The 18960-nt window shown below is 38.4% G+C and overlaps 1 protein-coding gene across 1 annotated transcript in view; it reads left to right on the top strand.

Moving 5' to 3' along the window:
• Window positions 1-18960, top strand: part of LOC139743836 (gamma-aminobutyric acid type B receptor subunit 2-like) — a 168067-nt gene that overhangs the window by 78331 nt on the left and 70776 nt on the right. The window lies entirely within an intron of this gene.

Here is an 18960-nt window from a genome sequence, read left to right as displayed (position 1 = left end):
CGTAGAATGCTAGTAGCCACGGCAAGGAATATGTACATGGCCTCATGGAGTTCGACTCTTATAGGTTACCAACTGGTGAATTATTTAATGCGCTGTATATAAGGATAAGTGTGTGTTTGTACTTGTGTGATTTTACGTGTTTGTATTTGTGTGAGCTTGTAATTGTGTATGTTTGTGAGGTTTAAGATTTTCAATTAACTACGAAAAGATGCATGAGAAATCTTAATTGCATTCCTCATTTTGAATTGCAACTAGCGAAATAGGAGAGAATGTACAAATCATATATACGAATTTTACACTTTTTTTTGTACGAAGGAAGCCATACATGGCATTGGGTGATAATTGTAATGACCAGCGTCTGTATGCACACCATGCGAGTCATTGATGATCTGTGTTGCTTTACAGTGGCATTCCAGACAATTTTCATAATTTCACATCACGTAGTACATAAATCAAAAACTCCATGTATAGATTCGTGGAATTTATTGTGGTTCTTGAGCAGAGAAACAATACTTTGAAAAATCTTAAACAAACTGCACTAAACAAGGGTCATGACGTAGGAGACTCACATATTTCAGAAATGTAGCAGTGTAATTCCATTACAATACCGCTTGCTTGCGAGTTCACCTGTGTATAATCCGCATGCCTTCTTCTTTTGTTCTGCTTCCATGAGCCCCAACTCATGCATTCTTATAGTGAGGCTACCATGTCATCATCCTTGTTCATTGCAATTTGCTATAAATTTTGAAAATATTCGTATTCTTCATCCCAATCATCATAAATTCTGAAACTCTGTCTTCGGTATAACTAATCTTCCAGTTGTTCAAATTCAAAAATCTGAAAATCCCCAGAGGACTCCTTTAAGAAGTTATACATGTGTAGAATGTATGCATACCTTCTTCTTTGTTCTGCTTACTTGAGCCCCAACTCATGCATTCTAATGGTGAGGCTGCCACTTTTATCATCCTTGTACATTGTAATTTGTTATGAATATTTTGAAAACATTATTATTATTCCTCTTCCTAGTAAGCTCTGAAACTCTGTACTCGGTATAACATATTTAGAGTTGTTTATATCTAAAAGTCTGAAAATCTTCCAGAGGTCTCCTTGAATGAATTTGTCGCAGCTGCCAACCACGGGATTATTCATTATGATGCCCCGATTGGCTCAACACCACACGCACATCGAACGTCATAAAATAAACGCAGAAGGTCGCAAAGTCCAACAAGTCATACAAGTGTTAATTAATATATTTTAGAGACGCATTTTCATGTAAAGAGTAAGGTCTTTTTGAGCAGCGCTTGATTCAAATACGCACGAAAAAGAAAAGAAAAAATGAAAAACAAAATTCGTTGTCCAACTGTAGAGAAGCCATGCCTTACATCGGTACATTGTATAGGTATATAGTGTTTGCCACAGGCTAATCGGAGAGCTAACACAATCTCATATCTTATCCGAAGAAGTCAGCCATCTATCAAGATAACAACTGACCTTTCGCTGTGGCTATCCCCGACGTTTTTTTCCTCCCCCACTCTTTTTTTTCTTTCCCTCTCCCTCCCTTGCCCTCGTGATCAATCTGTCACAGTTATAAATCAGGAAAAAGAATAAATAGCGAAAATTGTCATCCCTGAAGAAAAGCAGTCAGCGTGCGTCGGGAATATCATAAGAAAAAAAGTGGTCAGGGCAACACTAAGTTCTCAGTCTTCATTTTCTTCTCATTCTGCCAAGCACTCTACACAAGACCCACATGCCAGGGGGGAATATCGCAGCAATTCGCTTTGCCACTAAATCTACGACCGTCCGGCGGGCTGGCGGGCCGCGGCAATGGGCAGCTAGCCATCGTTCATCAAACTGCAGCGTGGCTTAGAAATGAGAGAGAAAGGGAAAGAGAGAGAGAGAGAGGGGGGGGACGGATAAAGGAAAGGAGAGGTAAAAAGAAAGAAAGAGGAAAAGCGGAAGAGAAGGGAACGAGGAGGGAAAAAAAAAGCGCCGCTATCGGGAGGGGGTGAAAGCAGCATCGTGTTACATAGGGCGCGCCATACATTTAGCTGTGGGTCGCTCGACCTCCTTGCGTCCGCGAAAAAGTTCAGCGCATACCCCCCAATATCAATTACTTGTGAAAATGTCGACACACTGACAACACGGTGCATTTTGGGAAATCAAAAACTCGGCAAGGGGAATATGCTGGGATTCTCTCTCTCTCTCTCTCTCTCTCTCTCTCTGTTATTGTTTGTATGCTTTATTTTCCGTCTGCCCTTCCGTCTTTGCTCCAAGGATAATTATGAAGGTTTTGCTCGTCATTGCTTTTTCAATACACTAAGCTTTTGCATGATTGTATAGAGTAAGTACTTATTTGTCTGAATGTAGGCTTATAACGCGCGCGCGCGCACACACACACACACAAACACACACAAACACACACATGTAATCCCACCCTTATCATTTTAGTGTAACTTGTGAACGAATTATGTTTTGAGCCAAAAAACATTGTGCAGGGGTATTCAGATATTATTGTATTGCTTCACTAAAGTGTGAAAGTGAGAACCACCCCAACCGAAATTTAATCACAAAGTGTAAAAAATATAGTCCTGCCAGCTTTATTTTGCTCAAAGCCTATATTTGTTCAAAAGTTGCACTGTTTATTTCTAAAGAAATATTTACTTCTTTACTTTCAACAACGTTCCTGTTACCAAACTATGGGATATTGTAGGCAGTTGTATACGTAGCTGCTGCGTCGACCTGTATAAGTACGACATAAATACCAGGAAGCGTAGGGATACCAAGGGGTGAGAAGGCTTGCCCAGCTGCGCGGATATATTCGAGAATCACTGAAACGAATTATTGTGTACAACTTTATTTCCGATCTCTGTGAAGTACACACACTGACAGCCGAAGAATCTCGCCTGGAGTCGAACTTTACCGATGGGCGTACGCTTCTGTGCACTTAATTTTCGCTGACGCGCGAGTGACGGGAGCTGTTCGTGGTTTTTGAATGTACCCTGGTGGGCAGTGAATGATGATCGATTCAATCTGCCTATCCATGAATCCCCACGCAGCCAGGTCCCTAACATTTTCACTTTCCTTTTTTTTTAACCTATTTTTGGTGTTTGTTTGTTATGTTTTTTTTTTATTACAGCAATATTACCACTACAGATGTGAGTACCGGTATTCAACCTTTTGTAGTAACTGTTAATATGCCACGTTCGCACACCCGACTCAGTCGACGGCGTGCGAAGTTATTATTCTGCTCAACACACAAATCCGCCCAAACCGATCAATAAATCGCCAAATGCCACAGTTCAATGAAAGCGTTTCTCGCGGTTCGATTCCTTTCACATGTAGCCCATTTTTTATGTAGTGATTGAATATCAAGTGGTGTTCCCTGCTGTCATTGTTTTGTGTGCACAAATGATGCATCTTCATATCATTTAGGTACTGGTCATTTGAAAGAAAAACAATCATACTGTATGTTTGTCAAACAATTTACATCAAAACAATGTTTGACATTTTTCTTCAACCCTACTCATTAAATGTCGAAGTTAACACAATTTTAAAAGAAAATTACAAATAGATATTTGATATAATTAATATATTCTTAAATATCAAAGACAGTGAATAAAGAGTTAAATCTCCAAACGTTAAACGTTCTTTCCAAACGTTGTACAAAGTCTAGCATCAGATAGAGCAAAATAGATTCTTGCCAGCGCTTTGTCTTTTGTTGCGCAACAAGGGCTTATTCTTGAAGATGTGATGAAAAATTTCCCGTATTTTCTGACATATTCTTCTCTTTTTCTTTTTAGTCGTTTTATTCGCAAATATCTCATCACTATCAAGATAGGATTTAACTCCTTTTGAGATGAAACTTTTCAAATATTTAAGCAACTCTTTTAAGACGAGTCCCAGGTGTCTATGTGAAATGCTTGTTGTAGAAAAATCAGTCCGTACTTAACATCTGCGTATAGAATGTTTATAATCCGGCATTCATACGAAGACAACAACTTTTCCCTAATCTTTTGATTCCGTCGAAAACTCACCTCTCTCCACAGTTTAAGCCGGCATCTTATCAAATAACTTGATTAAACAGAAAAACAGTTAATATTTACACGTGAATGTATTTACCATAAACTCTGAGACATATTAATTGACTCAACAATGAAATTATATTCAAGTCGTCGATGAGATATTAAATAACAGGTGTAGTAAGTCATGGGAAAAATACAATGACAAATTTACATCTCACAGGCACAATCTATCATGTCGATGATAATGATCTACTTCTTGTAAAGCTGAAACCGTCACGCAGAGTCTTAAACCGAGCATAGGAGTTCATAAATATTATACGAAAGGCCAGTGTATATTTGTTTTGTTTCCAATCTAACTCGAGGGCAACCCGTGCGCGCGGCGTATGGGCTATCAATGACAAACGTTATTCGAAAGCAGGTGATAAGATTTCTCCACAAAGGGGGCAATTTTCCTCAACACCGTCAGAACCATATTAGATGCCGATGTGGAGGAGTGTGTTTGTGAAAACGAGGAGACAAAGCGGCGAGGATGGGACAAAAAGCTAATAAAGATGGCGAGTTATTTGCGCCCAGGTTACGGTTTGAGCAGCCGCCAAAAGTTTGACCCAGTACGTGACGTTTCGCCGGCTATGGTCACGTATTCCCCTCGGTTCACCCAGTGACGTCACATCCTGCGGGAATTCTTCCTCCCTCCGACAATCACGTGATAACCGAGCTATCGAGCTGCAGACGCGTCGTTACCATGGAGATGCCAGAAAGAACAGGAAGGAGAGAAAAGAACAGGACAGACAAATCTTGGGGAAAAGACGAGAGAAGTGCTGACCACTCAAGGGAAAAAGCTTTCAAACTTAACGTCCCATAAGACGTTGCGTGACTATGGTGGGCTTTGCCAGCATCGTTCTCTAGAATTTGCTCCTTTCCTCCGCCTTCTTTGCCAAAACGCGTTTGTCTCTTTCTCGCCGCTTCTATTTTTGTTTTTTGTTCAGTGTTATCCTCAACCTGTTTCTCCTTCTCATACTAAATTCCCCTCTATTCCTTCAACTGTCAAACTCTCTTCATCTGTATTTCATTTTCGCATAGATAAAATCTATATCCACGCAAATTAGAATTGATGTCGAACTTATTTTTTTCTTGTGTGTGTGTGTGTGTGTCAGTTAATAAGTTTCAGAAAACTGAATGAAAAATGTATATGCAAACACACCTTTTCCTCGTTAACCTGCAATTATCAATCTCTTGCCCAATTGTATATTTGGTGATTATGTCAGGTTTTTGTTGACATTTTAATTTTGTTTTATTTCTCCTAGCAAATAGCGAAGACGTCCGCGTCAGTATACATATCCCCCGAATAATTCCACACACAGGAAATCTAAATTTACAAACATAAGAGCCAACATACCCTCGAAATGAAAGTTTGTTCTTTTCTATTCCTCCTTTTCGTTTATATTCGCGCTGCCCCATTCCTAATGACAACAAACGAAAGATGAAAAAAAAAAAGAAGAAGAAGACAGGAATCCAAAAATCACCACAGTCGTTGAAGTCTACGAAATGATGCATTCATCGTTGGCACGTAGAATATTGCGAACTCTAACAAACACCAGCAAAACAAAACAAAAAAAGAGGGGGGGGGGGGATATTACGCCAACTCCTTCCTTCTTGAAAAATCCCATTTCATCAAGAATTCTGCGTTGAGGAATAGTCAAAATGTTTCTGTCGTGTCTCCACCTCCCTCTCCCGAACTAAAATACCCCACACCCCCCCCCCCAAAAAAAAAAGAAAAAAAAAAGAAAAAAGAAAAAGAGAGAATAAAAAAAAAATCGATGCGTTCCCGCAGACACGCACGACTGTGTATACCACATGACTGCACTCAGGCCGTGTGGAGAAAATTTTAAAACATAAGGCTCACTTGGCAGTAGCGCTCTCCCTCTACACTCTGTCGGACATTGATAAATACATACGTTGTATAGTCAGGGGATCTTGTGTCATGAAACCTGATATAGGTCTATTGTGCCTACGTGTATAATGTGTAGGATTCATTACGAGTACGCATAATTCATTATGTATAATACAGTGCACCCCCGTTACAACGAATACAGTTATAAGGAAATTCCGGTTACAACGAAGTAAAAGATTCAGGCTGTAAAATTATCCGCTTTATGTATTTGTATCTTTTATTTATTGGGTTATAACCAGATCTCGATAAAACGAAAGAAAACTGCCGGTCCCGAGGACTTCGTTATAACAGGAGTCCACTGTATTTTTAACAGAATGTGCATGTAGTTGAATATAGCACCTCGTGGCATTCATTAATTGCGTTATAAATGTTTCGTTCGTAAGCTTTATTTTCTGATCCTTGCATGGAGAGCCAGGCGTGTGCGAGTGAGGTGGTGGTGGTGATGGCGGCCTGGGGGGGGGGGGGGGGATGTGAAGGAACAGAATATTCAAACTTCCTACATTTAAGCTTTGACAATGCCTTTACCCCCATAACATTATAGTTTATCATTGCTTTGCTTTTCTATGTCATACAATATTGCAATTTCACCAAAGTACATTCATTCATGTTTAAAGCAGGTTAATAACACAAAGTTTTTAGGGCTTTGGATTGACCAAGAATTATCCTGGAAAACTCATGTTAATTTTGTAAGTAAAATTTTGTCTAGAAATATTGGAATTCTGAATAAGCTCAAACATTTCTTTCCTGTTCATATTTTGCAGAGTATATATTCTTGTTTAATATCTCCACACTTTAATTATGGAATTTTGGCGTGGGGAAATTCAATTCACTCATTACTAGATTCCCTTCTCCGTATTCAAAAGCGTGCAATAAGAATCATAAACCACGCCGGATATTTTGCTCATACCAATTGTTTTTTCTATCAAAACAGAATTCTGAAAATTTCAGACCTATTTTATTACAATCTCGGAATTTTCATGTAAAAACTAACAACTAATGAATTACCATCTGTTTTTATTCACATGTTCAAAAGGAATCGCTCTATCCACTGTTATCCCACTCGCCAGAGTGACGCCTATCACCTTCCCCGTACTCGCACTATTTTTGCAAAGAAAACAATTATATTTACTGGACCCAGATATTGGAATGATCTCCCTCTAGATATCACTTCTTCCTTATCTTTATTCACCTTCAAACGCAAATTAAAACAGTTATTACTTAGTGGATACACACTACCAAGCTTTTAGCAACCTTTTTTATGCTCCCAGTCTTTTGTCCTTGTCCGCAGCACCAAGTTATTCAAGTTATTTCATGGTACCGATACATTTTTTAATAATATAGCATTTTTGTTATTCAAACACAGCGAGATTTGTATGCAGTCTGGTTTGTGCGATATCTATGTGGTTCATTAGTTTATTACTCATCGATTTCTTGTACTAGTGTAATTTTAGTTGGTCAAGACAAACATATCCGTTCTCCGTGTAAAATTATAGGCCTATGAACTCGGGAACTTACAGTTTTACAAGCTTTAAAGCTTTTATGTAGGCCCCATCATATTTCTTATGCTTACTAGTGACATTTTCACACGATATGACCATGTACATTTGTGTCAAGTATATTTTCTTTTTCTTTTTCTTCTACAATCAAAAGACATGATTGTATATATTTTGTATTCTTGTTTTGTTGTCAATAATTTTGTAATCTCATCATTGAGAAAATGGAAATATGAAATAAATTTGAACTGAATTTGAATTTGAACTGAATTCATATGTGATGTACATAATACAAATAAATACTTGACATGTTGATATATACGCATAAATTAATTCTTTTCAACCAAAAAGAAAAATGCAACGCATTTGCCAACTGATATAACGATCCTGCGTCGTCATCGCGGTAAAGCAGTGACAGAATATTTATCTTTGTTTTTGTTTTTGTTGTTGTTATTGTTGTTTTTGGTTGTTATTTTTTTGGGGGGCTCCGCTCTTACTCACTGTCGCTATAAGAAATATCTGATTCCACGAGCTTTGAATAGTGCATGCATGTTAACCAGCTACCCATTGGTAATGCACTACTTCATAGGGGACACAAGCATCCGAGGCGAATACCCACCAAGCACACCCCTGGGTTTATTGATAGGCTCCATTTTTTCTGCTCCTTAATCATTTTTTTTTAATACATTCTGCTCTTTTAATGCATACTTTGAAGTATATCGTTGCACGTCATTTGCCAGATTTCTGCAAACACCCGCAGAACATGAACATGTACTTGGGCACCTGGGCTCCTACATCGAACAAGCTATTTTTGTCCACAACTTGCGGAATCGATGGATAACGAAAGAAATATAATAAACGCATATTTTTAGATACAAAATCAATAGCAAAATAGCTTATGGAGCCTCTCTCTTTCGATCGCTCAGACCGATCTGTACCTTGCTATAAAGACCGACTTTTCTCATCTCTCTACTTAAAAACCATCTGCGAGGGAGCGGGAAAATGAAAATAAAATGAAAGTGGTTGATTCCAGAAGGCGCGAGTTCCTGTTTTGTTTTTCTTTCCTGCCGGATTCCATCTCCACATTTTCTTTCTCTCGAAACGCTCAACGAGGGCGTCAGATTTCTCATTCTAAGGGGAACCCGAGAGAACGTGAAGAAGAACAAGTGTTCCCTTGACCTTCATTTGAGGATAGCCTTTTGAGATCGATTACCAATCATCTCATCCCGTGGCTGTCTCCTCTTTCTCGTCTGCATCCATCTTTGGTGGATTTCTTCATCTCTCGGTCTGTTCCTATACCCCCCTACCCCCCCCCCCCATCCCGATCCTATTGGTTCCGATGATTCCTTAACGTCATTCGTTTAATGTTCTAGTGCGAAGATTATCACCAATTCGGCAGCAGCAGAGTGATTTGCGTTTACGGTAATCTATCTTTTGCTTCACTTCCGCCTTTATGTCTCGATTCTTTCCATCACCTCTCCCTCTCTCTTACACACAAACACATTAATATCACTCATTTTCAACAGATCCATAGGCCTCTACATTTTAGATCTCTAATCTTTCTCAGGAACCAATCTAACGTTATTTTCATTAACTTTGAAATATTACGATATCATTTAAGTCAGTATTTAAATACACTAATGTTACTGACTTATTATCAAGGATTATTAATCTTATTTGTATATTTGTGTCAATTATTGTGTGTATGTATGCATGTGTACATACATGCATTGTTTGTAGGCCCATACGTAAAACTACAACTATATATCTACATAATAATGGTTGTATATAATACTCTTACGGGAAGGAGAGAAACCCTGAGGGCACAACGACATGTCGCACATTCTGACACCAAAACAAGTCACCACCAGCAATGATATGAAACGTACAGTAACAAAAACTTTATTCTTCCCTCGCCACACACGGCATCGTCACAGTCTCGTCTGGGTCCATCTTTTTTTTTTCCAACGTGGTCCCAACAGGCCACACCCACTTTGTAAAATTGAATATTCATGACACTACATGTCTTTATCCATCTTCCTATTTCTTCTTTGAAAAATATATTATTATAATATTATAATAGTGGATTAGCAAAAAAATCCATCCTATAAATTGCACGCATTCTTCCTCCCCTTTCCCTGTATAGCTGTGATTATCATTTACAAGGGTTGTTGAATCCCTATGACTAGCTTCATTGACTGATACAATAAATACATGGCACCCAAGGATCTGCTCTTTCCGTAATACACAATCATTTGCTCGATGTAATCAAAGAAAGCTGACTATTCAAATCACGCGAACAAGTAAAGAAGTTGTAGACACCACAGTCCATTAACGAAATACGGGTGCAATAACCTCGTGTTAACGTCCCCAAATGGTCGCAAGTTCGTTAATTGTAGCTCCGTTGAGCTGCGGAAGTCTTCCTTATAAAGATGATCACGTGATTATCTCTGCCGGAGGGTTCATTGTCCGAGAGATTGCTCCTCAGTTTCCAGCTATCGCCGGCGACAAACAAGTCTATGAATAACCCACGCTAGGATTCAAATTGTATTCATCTCGTAGAGAATTGACTATGACTGGTAACCATTAATTTGATTTGACGCCTCGATGAAACTGCAGGACCAAACTGCGAAAAAATGTTATACCACCATGAACCATGCTGGTTGTCCGAGCCTGCAACCCCCTCCCCCCCCCCCCCCACTCCCTCTTTAAAGGGTGGAGGCATTTAAATGTGTGTAGATGCACTTGATCTGTAAAATCAACGTGTGTCGTTGCTATGTCCGTCGCGTTTATTTGAAGTGCCTGTTTTGTTTACAGCATGGGTTTTGAGCCATATTTACACCATCAGTAAAATATTTACCTGCGGTTGTTTTTAATACCCAAAATGTGAAATTAAAGAAAAATCAGTAATCTAAGGTTGCGTGGATCTCACTACCTATATTATGGACACACACGCGCACATACGTGCAAATACAGATTATGGAAACACACACATAATATGAAATTATCGAATGATATGAATAGTATAACATAGAAACCATGCTATCTTTTAAAATGTTAGCCACTGAATAATTGACAGGTAGCGCAGGTGATGATGCTTCCAAAAAGGAGATAAAGCCAGACGAAGATGAAATGAAAATAGATATTAGGTAGAAAGGTTTATTTATTAGTACCATATCTCGTAGCTCAGGGGATAATTTGCGTATAACATTACGAATATTATGTACAGACAAGTTCAAACCTTCAGACAGTTACAAAATAGAGTAAATGTATGACAAGAATAAGTAAGGAAATATCGTAATTACACTAATCAACAGGTTTGGCAATATCCGATAAAGTTGGATAGAAAGATATCTAACTAGATAGATAGATAGATAGATAGATAGATAGATAGATAGATAGATAGATAGATAGATAGATAAACAGAAAGGTTATAGATAAATAGGCAGAGATAGTTAAATAGAGCGATACAAAGACACAGGCTAACAGAGAGTGAGAGACAAGAAACAAAAAAAAAAGATGAAAGCGAACGACAGAGAGATAGAGAGAGAAAGAGAGAGAGAAAAGATACGAATATGAGAGAGTAGATATAAGGCTCGAAAAGCACGCTGAAAATGTGAAGCGTATGCAGAAAAGCACCCTCACCAATTCTTGATAACAAATATACTCCAATCAAACGTTTATCGAGTACACCATCGAATGCATTACCTATTATCATGTCTTCCGGACAAGACTCTCAGTAAAGCTACTCTCATAAAAAAGCCCCCCCCCCCCTCAAAAAAAAAAAAGAATATAGGGAGAACAAAGGCAAACATAATATGGAGTAACGAGTCTTCTGTGTGTGGATAGTTCGATTTCATCATCTCCCCGTAACTGGTGCATTAGAGTAGACTGTTTTGCAACCTACACATATGTTATTCCCAGAGCGGTGTCTACGAAACGCAGAAACGAATACGCCCGAGGGAGACGAAACGTACTTAGGTCTGAATGTTTTCCTTTCCGAAAAGAAGTCCACATAGAGAGATGCACACCTTTATACTTCTCTTTCTCTTTTGCCCACCACTCCATCTCTCACTATATGTCTCTCTCTCCTACTATGTTTATATTTCTCCTACTATTTACCTGTTATTGTATACGTCTCTCTCCTACTAATTGCGTATTATCTATCTCGCGTGCAGCATTCATAAAGAACAAGAAACCGAAATATATTATTTCGCTATTTTTCTATTTTCATTGTATTCTTTTCGTTGCCATTGAATCTCTCTCCTCTATTTTTTCTATGTAGGAAAGGTTTGCGCATTTCACATAGGCCTATGTCTTGCTACCACGACGACCATCTGTCTAGTGTTTTGTTTAGTGTTCTTCTATTTCTCTTTCTCACTCTGCCTTGTTCTCTCCCTCGCTATCTCCATCTCTCGCTTCCCCCCCCCCCCCCCCCCTCCGTTCCACACTCTCAACGATGCCAATTTCCGTGACTTGTATTTCCGCACCATTAGCAGTGATGGCCGTCAGCTGTTGACGACCAACCATCCCGAATGAAATGGCGCGGTCTACCCCTTTCACCATCCGCGGTTTGCCTCTCTTCCGAGCTAAGATATCTCGACAGTTGCCCTTCTCAGCAAGTTTGCCCAGCCAAAACACTTGCGATTTTCTTCTGCTTTTTTGTTTTGTTTGAATCTCATGTGACATTTCAACAAGAAACAGACCATAGCGCCATTGTCAAACGGCAAAGCAGCATTTGTTTTGTTTTGTATTTTGTTTTATTTTGGTTTGGTTTGTCTTTAGCACAGGACACACCACGTACTTAGACCTTCCCATTGACATAAGGCGCCTCAACTTCATTGACATATTTGTTTTGCTTTGGATTTTTATTTAGTTGTTGCCTTTTTGAGAGGAAACACCGAGTAGATTCCCCCCCCCCAAACGCACATAATAATATATACACACACACACACACATTCTGCTCGTTTTTTGATATTCTTTTTTTTTCTTTTAGATTCTCTATGAATATGTATTCTACTTGAATGTGTTTATATACATAAACAAATACACAAAACATATCGTATTGCTTTAAAAAAAAAACAATTGTAAATACCCTGCTAGAAAACGAAAAAAAAAAAAGAGAAGGAAAAACGTTTTCTTTATTTCCCTTCAAAATGTCTACTGTATACTTTTGTAGATAACAAGTTGAAGAAGAGTGAAGTATTCAAACCACTTTTCTAATTCCTAGATTCGTTTATGGTTTAGATACAACCACCGAAGTAATTCAATATTATACGTAATAGTAAACATTATATTAAAGCTAAAGCAATAGGGTAGAAAGATGGAAAAAGCACAGAAGCACACACACACACATACACATACACATACACATACACATACACATACACACACATACACATACAAAAACACACAGACATACATGTACACATACACATACACATACACATACACATACACATACACATACACGATCGATTGGGCACACAACCGATCTTTTACAATAACACAATGATTTTTGACAAATTGCCGGTATCCATTGCTTACTATTACTAATTTGGTTGTTACGACATAATGTCTTTTGCCATTTCATGAACTGATACCAACTGACAATCAGAAATTCTGTCATTATTCCAGCTAGCTAAAAGAGTAATCAGCAATTCTAACCTCTCTTTTGTGCGTTTGTTTGTTCCTTACGAGAGAGAGAAAAAAAAAAACGTAACAAGAATGTGTCGTGCCGAATTCTTTTTCTCTCATTTTGTAGGTTACAGAGGGCAATTATACGTTAATACGCTGTCTTGCCGTCGGCAGGGATTAAACGAACACGGCTCAATGGAGAAAGTGATACAATTAAGATAAAAATGCTGCTCGTTTCTTGGTCTGATTAGCTGGTTCAGACAAACTGATTTACGGGGGTTTGTAAATTAACTAGAATTGTCAGGTTCTCGCTGGTACGCCTATACCCCTGGTGCTCGAGGCGCGGTAAAAGCCATCGCGATGCGACATTGCACCCTACTGCTTTGCCAATTTGCTGTAACTTTGGATTTTTCGTCTCTGCCTTTCTCGCACTAGATGGGCTCGGAAGGTCAGATTCATAAAGTCTCGAGGCTGTCTACCGCTTGGGCTAATTTCCTTATGATAACAATGATGTTTGAAAGTGAAAGTTGTTGTTGTTATTGTAGCGACAATTCGTAAGAAGAGAGGATTTCCGGGAATCGAATCAAACTCAATTGTTTCACGTCAAAACGGCATTACGTCAAAATGCTCCAAATGAAACGAGTTTCGCATATTTGAAGAGTAGCAGTCATAATCTTATCTTCATGGATCAAACCGTCGCTTGTTCAGACCTACTATAATATGGCAAATCTATACCGGTTTTCCTTATGGAAGACAAACGAACACACACACACACACACACACACACACACACACACACACACACACACCAAAAAAAAAAAAATGAACAAACCAACTACAGCAGCAGCAACAGCAACAACAACAACTACAAAAGAAGCATGAACTAGATATAAAGTAAAAATTTACTAGGTCCTGCAATAGCTTGAAATAAAAACAACAACAACAAACATAATCAAGAAAAGAAAGTACTTGTGTGAGCGACTGTGCATAGGACCATGCCGCGATTTGCAATACTGATAATTGTAACAACATAATTATTCAATCCGACTATGCTATTTTCAAATTGTCAAACCCAGTTTCAAACGTTACACTTCTCGTGCTGCCGCGACCGAGGGACATGGATATAGCGTCGCCTGAGCTAGTTTGTATTCACTTGATATCCATTTGATACGTTTTGCCTTCCTGACACTCATGATGATTTGTTCACGAGAAGAAGGTTGGTTGTTTATATGTCTAAACACTGCAAAAAGTCCGGTGTTAGATAGTGAACACCGAGCTGGTGTTAAATTTTCGGTGCTCATTTATGGTGTTAAATTAACACCTCCGGGTGTCATTTCCAAATATAAAACTATTTTTTGAAGAATTTCTCAGTAAATGCACTTCTTGTTGATTTTTAGTTTAAACAAGACGATCAAGAATTTTACATTAAAATACTAGATTTTTTAGAAAAAAAATGTGAAAATAAATTTACACCACAGTAACACCAGCTGGTGTGGTCTCTTATTAAAGCTGGACGGGTGTTAAACTATTGATATTAACACCAACAAATATCAAATCAACACTATGTGGTGTCATTTTTGAATTAACACCAGTACAGTGTCAAAATAACACCAGGTACAGTGTCAAATTAACACCACGAAGTGTCAGGTGAACACTTTTCAACACCATCACAGTGCATTTTCGACACCTATGGGTGTGGTCCTCTATTGAAGTTTGATCGGTGTTAGATTTAACACCCATGGTGTTAAATCTAACACCGATGTTTTTAAAGTGAAGGAAAACATGGGGAGGGGAAAGAAGGGAGAAGAAATCAAAACAACAGCGACGAAAAAAAAAATATCTAGGTAATTTATTAATATTTGTTCCTTATTCAATGTAACCTAAAAGGGAAAGACATTTTCTTCTCCTCCGTCGGGTTTCTCTTTCATAATCACGCTTGCTATAAAGTGTAAAATCCAATACAGACAAAATTACTTTGGAAGCAACTTACGTAATATAAGAAACATTTGTATGCTACCAACAATGTTGTGTAATCATGTATAATGATAATGCAAGAGCGAATACATCAAATTATAAAGTCAAAACAGATCAGATGAGATAAGATCAGATCAAATCAAATCAAACTGTGTGGTTATTGAGCATACCCATACACGAAACTCCAAAATGGATAAGGCGAAAGAGCAACTCTTCCTATATCTACACGGGATGCAAGGGCAGCAACACACGATGATCCTTCATAGTTGATCCTTGTCATACATATGTGCATCGTAGAGCATGAATAATACAATCAATGGAGTGAGGCACTGATCTAACGAATGCATTCTCGAAAGGGGGTGGGGGACAGAGAAACACGGTATAAGGGATTGCGAGGTTAGTTACTCCCTTGCCTCCCCCCCCCCCACCTTTGTCTTTATTGATGTATTCTTTTCTTTTTTTCTCAGAGGGCAGCTTTATCATGTAGAGTTGTATGGCAATACCTCCTTTCCTATTATGCTGTATTGATTTTATGCCAAGCTCCCCATGCCATGGAAGAGGGAATGATGTTATTCTGTAGCAGAGGGAGACTGGGGAGGGGTTGGGGAAGTCGTGGTTGAGTTTGGAATGTACAGGAATATCTTCCCTTGTCATTCGATATAGATTTTTTTGTGCTGTTTTTCGATTATGGAAAGTGAAGATGAATTTCCGCGGTCCATGAATTTCATTTCCCGTCTGGAACAATGCAGCCATGGGGGAAAACGTATTTCCCGTCACGATTTTTATCCTCTCCCGTCGAGGAATTACTTCTTTGCCGCTAATAAGATGGCAGTACTTCCAACTATACTCCACAAGAGGTATAAGCCATTGTATACCGATGAGTCCATTCACGCAAAGAGGGGCATTCTATACAAATCATATAATTTCACATCAGGTAGCATACATAAAGCAGTAGTATACATGTACAGATTTGTGGAAATTATTGTGGTCCTGAAGAGATATTCTAATAACGCCAAAGCATAAAATACTGAGCAAGGATATTGACATCACATTAAATATAATCTACATATATGTATTACCACTTGCATTTCTCCAAGTCGGCGAGGGTAGATTTCATGCATACTCTTTTTTTCTGCTTTCTTGAGCTGCAACCGGTCATACTTTCTTATGTGAAGCTGATATGTCATTATCCTTGTTCAATGAGATTATTATGATTTTTACAAGTATTCTTAATTCCTTTTTTTTTTAGTTACGATAAATTCTGAATCTCTTTACCCCGTTCATTTGACTGTAATTGTCATCAAATTGTTCGCAAGTCTTCTGTCATTTCAAAATGTGAATGTTCGATATTTGGTGCGGGCATAAAATTTAGTATAACATAAATCAGGCAGATCATGACAATGATAGGGAAATACACGCAGAGAGAGAGAGAGAGAGAGAGAGAGAATGCAAAATGAATTTAGTGTCGAAGCATACAAAACAAGACGAAATTTAAAGGTCCAAAAAGAGTGGGATGCTGACCATTATGCAAACTGGGCATTTGTATGCCTGTCGCCATAAATGCCTCTGGCGCCAGTGGAACTTACGGAAGCCTTCGAGACCGGTCTCGTCGCATCTGAGTCACATAGGATGGCAAACGAAGTCATGTTGCTTTCTTTCTTGTAGAGTATGGGAACGGAGCGAATGTATATCTCTTACTCTCCCCTTTCTCTCTCCCCCATACCCTCTATCTCTCTCCCACACACACACACACACACACACACACACACAGACACTATCTCTCTCTCTCCTTCTCTCTCTCTCTCTCTTTCTCTTTCCTGGCCACTGGGGAACAAGTTTATTCCTTCCAAATTACTTTCCAATCTCATTTCATCCGCGACTATAAAATAAGAATGAAATTTGCATATAAATAGAAGTTGGTCAGCCTGTGTCACGCCACACGGTGCATTATGAATATCATATATCTATCCTTCTCTCTCTCTCTTTTTACAAATAAATATCAAATGTACATGATATAATATATATAATATACTTCCGAAAAGGAGAAACAGTGAGAGGAATAATGATGACAAAGCTACGCACCGTTTTCTCCTTCCTTTCTCATACGTATCTCATATATATATATATATATATATATATACATATATATATATATATATATATATGGAAATAATGGAGACAAAAAGAGAAAGACAGAGAGAGAGAAGGGGGGACGGAGAGATGTTGATACGCACGCATTCAGCGAGATGATCATATTCTTTGTGATGTGTCTCTCGCTAGAAGCAAGTATACATTTACAGCGTAGTCGTTGAACTTATTTCTTCTTGTCTTCTGTTCCAGAAATTGTAAAACGGATTACTCCAAAAAGGACTTTGTAATCGCGGAAAAAATGTTTTAGTTCACTTCTTTTTTTTTTATAAACTGCAAAAGCACGAAGGATTTTAAAAACAAAGTATGAGGGAAAAAATAAATTATTACAAATGAAGAGAAATTAAAACGATTTTATTTAGGGGATTGAGGTAATGGAGATATATTACATTGAATAGTGATCAGTTGTGTCATCATTATGATTCTATTTTTTTTTCTTAAAGGACAATGATTTTCAATGTCTTTTATGAATGGTCCATCTTGAATCGCACAAGGAAATGCTTTTACTTATCCATGGAACCTATCAATGGAGTTTTTGGAGACCAAAACATAAAATCCACTATAAATGTCAAATTCAATCAGGCGAGGGTGATAAGTTCTTACGCCAACCTGTCAGGCAAAATCGATTCTGCCTAGCTGGTAAAATTGAGTATTTGTTTGCTCTGAGTTCCGATTGGTGTAGAAAACCCCACAGCGTCGAATATACTATCCAACTCCCTGGGAAAGAAAAGGTTAACAAGAATGACTCCAAGAACCCACTTCCCAATAGATTCCACGCTAACAGATGGTGTTGTTTGCAAGTAGCACTCAAAATTAATGGGCTCTGAATCGCCATCAGTGCTAATGGTTGATAACAAGCGGAATCCACTGTTACTAAATCACGATTATTTGGAAGTATTAGTCAAACAAGCTCTGGGTACGTGATGCGAAATTGAACTGAATAACGGACGGGTACAATATTGTAACAACCCCGTGCAGCGGCAGGAGAATCGATACATTAAAGGTACCCTATATAATTATGAATATAAATTTCATAAATGCATTTGATATGGTACGGTAGGGTTGATACAAAACAGCGATGTCTAATTCTTAGGTTAGCTTTTTGTTTTGTAGGTCTTTTTGTCATGTGTTCAAGTGCTAACACTAACTCAGTGTCTGTTTTTTTGTTCTTGTTTTTTCTATTTATTCTGTCTCATATTCCGGACCCAGGTTTCCCTCTGCAAATCACTTTGTCGCTGTTGTTATTTTTCTCTCTCTCCTTATGTGTTCCAATAGATATAGTATCCATATATCTATCCATCTACTTGCCCTTATCTCTGAATCATCATCTTTCGTGTCCGTCTGTTGTCGCGTTTCCTTCTCACACCCTGCTTTCATATCTCTCTCATTGGACCTTGAAATAATAATGACATTCACAACACAGGTCAAAAAACAACAACAACAACAACAAAACAAGGAAAAAATACAACAACAGCAACAACAAACAAACAACAACCAACAAACAGACATAAACTATGCATTGGTCCCAAACGAAACGAAATAGATCGGTTTGTTTTTTGTATCTATGCATGGGATTCAGCGAGCAAGGTGTGGGTATCAATTCTTTCTGGACGGACTACTGAACGTATCGCATCTAATGTCTTTCGTCCATCCGTCACTATTGGCTTGTCATATGCCTGTAAGCGGAGTGACCGCGTATCGCTCACCTTCCGTTGCACCAGAGGTCTCGGGTTTG

The sequence above is a fragment of the Diadema antillarum genome, unplaced genomic scaffold (genome assembly GCF_040938485.1).
Source record: "Diadema antillarum isolate AM-2024a unplaced genomic scaffold, OU_Dant_1.0 seq00001111_RagTag, whole genome shotgun sequence".
Taxonomy (NCBI): domain Eukaryota; kingdom Metazoa; phylum Echinodermata; class Echinoidea; order Diadematoida; family Diadematidae; genus Diadema; species Diadema antillarum.
This window is presented reverse-complemented; position numbering and strand designations above follow the sequence as displayed.